The sequence below is a fragment of the Lacerta agilis genome, chromosome 6 (genome assembly GCF_009819535.1).
Source record: "Lacerta agilis isolate rLacAgi1 chromosome 6, rLacAgi1.pri, whole genome shotgun sequence".
NCBI classification, from domain to species: Eukaryota; Metazoa; Chordata; class Lepidosauria; order Squamata; family Lacertidae; genus Lacerta; species Lacerta agilis.
Window position 1 is genome coordinate 20,069,987 of NC_046317.1, and position 6,055 is coordinate 20,076,041.

Consider the following 6,055-nt stretch of genomic DNA (forward strand, 5'->3'; position numbering starts at 1 on the left):
TATGGGGATCGAACCTGCAACCTTGGCATTATCACCATCATACTCTAACAAACTGAGTTATCCAGGCTATCAGTTCCTGCTTGTTAGTATCGTGACTTAAATAATGCGGAGTCCAGAGAGAAAAGCCTTGATATTGCTTAACTGAGGAAAATAGATACAAGCAGTGGAATTTTGAGGAGAAAGGAAGAGAAAATACTTGCCTTTCTTTACTTCCGACCTTGAACATGGAAGGTGGACATTCAACGAAACATATGCAATAAAAACTCTTTCAGAATTACACAGCCGGTCAGGGCACATGCAGTGTCTGTCAACATCATGCCACTCTGCCTAGTCGCTAAGGAGCACCTCCACCCACCCATCCCTTCAGCACTAAAAGAATTAACCCTTGAGTTACAAAGATAATGATCTCTGCTGTGCACTTCTGGCACTGCTTGCAAGCTTCCCATTAGGCATCTGGTTGGCCACTGTGAGAACAGGACGCTGGGTTAGATGAGCTGTTGGCCTGATCCAGCTCCATATGTTCTTAGTGGTGAAATCAATGAAGGCAGAAAGGGAATGACAAATCATTCCTGACCTTGGGGTTCTGCCACGTGCAGAGCAATCATGAAGGCAAACTAGAAGGGAATCAGAAGTGGGTGGAGAAGGAAGAGAGATATTGCTAGATATGTACAGAGGCCTGGGTGGAGTGCAGAGACAGGGAGGAATATACAATCAAATTAGGTCACTCTGTAGGCAGGGTGACGGTACACCTATGCTTGAAAGCAAGGACTAGCTTCACTTAAGCGTGCCTTCCAAATCTCTAATGCCTATATTTTATTCCTTTTCTTGTAAAGCCCCAAGCCTTCATCCTGGTACCATGGCAACTTTAACCAACTCTTGACGATGCCACTTGTCTCAAGTTGTAATTGTAGTGGATGCATCAGTTTAATTGTTACTTTGTGGGCATCATCTGTGATTGTATACAATGGAAAGAGAGAGAGAGAGATGTCTCTGGAGAAGCCTCGTTCCCAGGCTGCTCTCCATCTCAGGTAGTTATGTGCTTTTTTTCTTAAGGTTGCAGTTTGAATACCCCCATCATCCCAGAATAGCTTAGTTGTGCTTCTACCTGTATAGGCCTGGTTCACACACAACATTAAAAACAGACGGTGCTTTAATACAAACGAGCAGAGTGCTGATACGCATAATTATTTCTGTCTGTGGTTTAATGCAATGCTTGAACTTTGAGGGGTTAACATACATTTTCAAATAACGCCATCTCCTTGTTCTGCTGCTCATGATCGCAGTCGTTTATGTGCCTCCATCCAGGAAGTTATTCTCTTTAGAATGTTACTTGCTTGTGGACTGCAGGGCATACAGTTACGTGACTGACAGGATGTGACCGAGGTGTGCTTCCAGTGATAATATAAATAAGGCCCCAGAGCAGGGGTGGGAAATGGGATCTTGTCAGCAGGCCTGGATCCTAATTTTTCCCATGCCTCATGGGCCAAGTTAACCCACCTGCCAATCACTTGACAACACACTGATGCTAGGTGACTTGTTTTAGTCTTGTAGAGTGTGCAGCACTTTGAAACCTCAGCAACCAGCTGGTGGTCTGCAAGGACTAGTTGGGGCATGGAAAGAGCTGCACAGGGCACTATGGGGAGGCCTTTCCAGGTGCCCCTTTTTGGCCTAGTCCATAGCTGTCAACTTTCCATTTTTTGAGGGAAATTCCCTTATTCCAGCGCCGTTTCCCATTGCAAAAAAGGGAAAGTTGACAGCTATGGCCTAGTCATGTTTTTACCTGTCCCACATGGAGGTCCTAGTTGGTCCTGAGGGCCCCACCACTGTCCTAAAGTTTTAAGACTCGTGACAACTGCATGCACTTAAATTCTGCAGGTTATATATATATCCAAGTCCTAAGTATATTATTCAGAATCAATTCATGTCTGGTCTCGTTTCCAAATAATGTATTGGAGACTGCATTCATTGTGGGAAGAAGGCTCAACGATGGCTGGGAAGAGCTGCCAGTCTTAGCATCAGGCCCTTCTTCCTGGACATATTTTGGCTAACATAGATGTCTGAAGGAGAAAGCCAATGTATGGATCAATGGACCATTTCAAATGACGTTCATCAGTCATTGCGGCTGAGCTGCCATACCTGCAGAGGATAAAAGCACCGTAGGGGTGGGGCTTACAGCTTACTGGGAGGGAGAAGGGCGAGGTTGATTTGGTGCAAATGTACCAGCAGAGCCAACCCGACACACCCAAGAGTCTGTTTGCACGGCATAGACTTCTCTGCCGCCTCTCCCTCTAGGTAAGTCATGGAGGTGCCACCGCCCTGCTGACCACTAGTAGGAGGGAAGCTGTCATTGAGTAATAGCAGCTTAAAAACAAACAAACTTAATTTTTAAAAAAGTCTTCTTAGCTGCTGTGGCTGACCACAGCAGTGGCATAGGCTTAGAGAGGTGGTGGAGAAGGTGGCTGTGCTTCTGCTGCAAAGTGTCTGGGAAATTGCAGTCAAATATAGCTATGCACGAAGGGGTTAAGACCACAGAGCTAGATTCCTAGACTCAACTAGGTCACGCCCCCTCTTCTCTGATGAGGGAGTGAAGCCTTTTCTTTCTGTTCCCTCTCTCCCTGTGCCATGTACTGCCCCAGGGAGGACATATATAAGCAAGCTCCAAGCTCAGAGCACGTTTTTGAAGCGATTTCTCTGTATTTTCTACCAAAGAGTATTCTGCCTGTGTTCTCTTTGCCGCTACTTCGATAAATGCACGAATCAGACCCTTGGGACATTTTGTAAGTAAAGTATTTTAAACTTACTTAGCAGCAGTGCTTTTTTTCTGGGGGGATGCTGGGGGACACATACCGCTAAACATTTTGTGCATCTAAGTTTGGCCTCATTGAGGGGCAGTATTTCAATATGATTAGGAAAATAAGAATACCCCTAAACATTTTTTTAGGGGGAAAAGCACTGCTTAGCAGTGTGTGGTCAGTTCATTGAGGGAGGTGTAAAAAGAGGGGAGCGCTGGATGCAACTAAATGGGACAAAAGGGTCTAACAACCTATATTCCTAATGCTATACTGCTGCTTGACTGGGGGCTCTCTCCTGTTGGAGGGCAAGTTTATCCCATGTTTTGAACCCAGGCACCCAGATGATTCTCGTGTTATTTACCCTATACATGTGTGTCACAGGGACTCATATTTCCCTTTTGCAAAGTGAAGGCTTGGCAGTGAGGGGGGGTGCTATCTGCCAGACTATGCCAAGTCTGGCACCGGCCCTTTGCTTCTGTCCATGGAGAGAATTCTTGACCATTGGTTTACCAGCCCTTGGTTCTTCTCTTTGGCTGCCAACAGTTGCCTGGTCTTTTCTCTTCTACCGTTTGTAGGATTTCCCCAACATATGTAGGTAGGCCAAGATAGTTCCTGCACACCGTGACATCAAGCTTCACTCTAGCACTTAGCCAATAGCCCTTAAATTTCTATAGTTGGTACCCAGAAAATGCAATGTTGTTCTAAAATGCTAACTCAGCTGTACTTTCTTGGCACATGTAGTCATTTCCGTTGTCAATGCAATTCCACTGATCTCTCCTCCTAAGAAATCTATTGCCACAACCATGAACACCATGTTTGGAAAGGGTATGAACTTTAGAGTGCAATAGGGTTATATTATACTTGCAGCTGCAAAGCCCAGCTTGCTGTGGTAACAGGGACTATTGGCATCGCCAATGGGGAGCAGTGTCCCCTAGTGTCCCTGATCAGCAACTCCGGGCACACAGCTCAGGGAAAGAAGCAAAGAGATGTCCTCATAATCAGCCACACCCTCCTTTTGCTTTAAAGAAGGAAACCTCCTACTTCTTCCACTGCAATTGGGGCAGTTCTGTTTGGACACATAGAACCTCAGGTTTGGTTTGCATTTAAGGTTGGCAGCTCTGTGGGTAAAATATTCTCACTGGGGGTGAAGGAGGACAGCAGAGAAACCAGGGAGTGGTGGACTAGCTTATCAGGATGTGCAGATTCTGCAAGGCTTCTGTGCAAAAGGAGGGGAAGACACTCCCCGGAGCTCCTTTGAGAGGAGGCATGGATAGAAATGTAATCAATAAAAATAAAATAAAAATAAAAATAAAGACTTGAGCGTTTTAAGGAAAAAGTTGTTTTTATTTCACTTCACGACTCCTGCTTTTGACTTGTGAAAACACGAACATTTCTGTTCTGCAGCATGAGGTGTCAGGGAGGCAACGCAGACAGGTAATTTTGCAATGCATTTGAACTTTGAGAAATTCCAGTTGCTCTCGTGACTATTGAATTCTATTCTTCCTCTCCAGACCAGTTTTCTGTTTCAACACATATTGCTAAAACACATAAATACAACCATGTCATTCTGTAGTTCTTTCACTTAAAGTTGTTGTTGTTGTTGTTGTTATTTATTATTATTATTATTATTATTATTATTATTATTATTATTATTATTTATTTACCTATAGCAGGATTCTTAAAAAAATAAAAAAGACAACCTACATATCCCCTACTGCTGAAATTCTTTCCTGATAACATTTTACTAACAATCCAACTTCCTTTGTATGGAATGACACAGGTAATGATCTAATCTTGAGATCATTTATGTGAACCAAGGCCTCAGTTCTACCTGTTGTTGGCATCTGTCTGTCTCGGGAGACAATGCTAAATACTTCCATCTCATATTAAGAGCAATGGGCAAAATACAAGTTGCCTATTTATCTGCCAATTCATTTAAATTTCACATTATACATCAATTGCGTGAGGAGCTGAACAGTGTGAATTTGTTTATCACGAGCACAGTGTGGTTATTGTTTATTAGAATTGTCAAGGTAAAATGAAAATGCTGCCACCTACAATCACATTCAGGATTCCATTTACTATGAGGCATATTCTTAGGTTAAGTGAAAGTTTGTTCACTTTCTAGAGCTTTGTGTGCCGTGTAACAAATTTAAGTCCCATGCATATAATCTTCCGGTGCCCCTTCCTTTATATGGTTCCCTTGGGTTTGGGAAAGCTTCCCTGAGATCACACAGAAAATCAGTCAAATGCAACCCATAATACAAATGTCTCTGCAATATTCAAAGACTATCATACTTTGAGATTCATCTTTGTATAATAAGAGCTGATATTTACCACTCAGCATCTATTTCTGTTGTTGGAAGAAGTATCTATCCCCTGAGAGAGAGAAATACAAAATCAGAAATTACTTTGCCAAGTGTGAATTATGTAAGTTCACCCTTAAATGTGCACAAAATTGAATTTCTCTCATACACATAGTTCTTACACCTTTGTCCATACAAGACTACAAGCATATATACAACTCATCCCTTGCATTGTCAAACTGATCTCCCTCCTCTGCTTGTTTCCTCTAATCCCCTTCTCTTCTGTGTGTCTATTTATTATTATTATTATTATTATTATTATTATTATTATTATTATTATTTGTATACCGCCTTTTATCTGAAGATCCCAGGGTGGTTCAGAACAGAAAATTAGATTAGCAAGCCTGAGGACAATGCTTGCATTTGTTTGTTTGTTTGTTTGCTACTGAAGTGGGCCACTTTGGCAGACAATGTTTGTTGGAAAAGCAGGATAAAGATATAAGAAAACAAACAACAATTGATGAACGCTCTTGGATTGTCTTGAAGAAGTAACAGGACCCGAGGCGCTAACTGACTCTCATCACTTGCTTCTGAAATTGGCCTTTAAGGAAAACTTGGTTACTAAAGAGAAAGGGAACATACCGGAGGACAAGCGTTGGGGTTGCCTTGAGATTGTGAGCCACCCTAAAGAAGACAAACAGAGTGGGGAAGGGAGGAAAACACATTAAAATAGTTGAATTGTCAGTTGAATTTCAGAAATCTAGTGCTTAGAATCTTTTGGGGGCACTCAAAATAAGGGGAGATTATTTTGGCTCACAGGAATTTAAAAGAAAATTTAGAAATGTGTGGAAACCCAGGGCACAAACAGTGGAAATGTTTTCTTGCACGAGCAAACTCCCTTGAAAGGAATGGGAGGTGTGCAACAGTGCAATGGTGTTTGTGAAGGAGAACTTTCTA

General features: G+C 42.5%; 1 long non-coding RNA gene across 1 annotated transcript; it reads right to left on the minus strand.

Moving 5' to 3' along the window:
• Positions 1 to 4,115: 4,115 nt before the first annotated feature.
• On the minus strand, positions 4,116 to 5,805 carry LOC117047762. Its single transcript, XR_004426756.1, has 3 exons — positions 5,741 to 5,805; positions 5,130 to 5,171; positions 4,116 to 4,330 (listed from the first exon to the last, which is right to left on the minus strand). It is a non-coding gene; the product is annotated as an uncharacterized LOC117047762 (long non-coding RNA).
• Between the last annotated feature and the right edge of the window lie 250 nt (positions 5,806 to 6,055).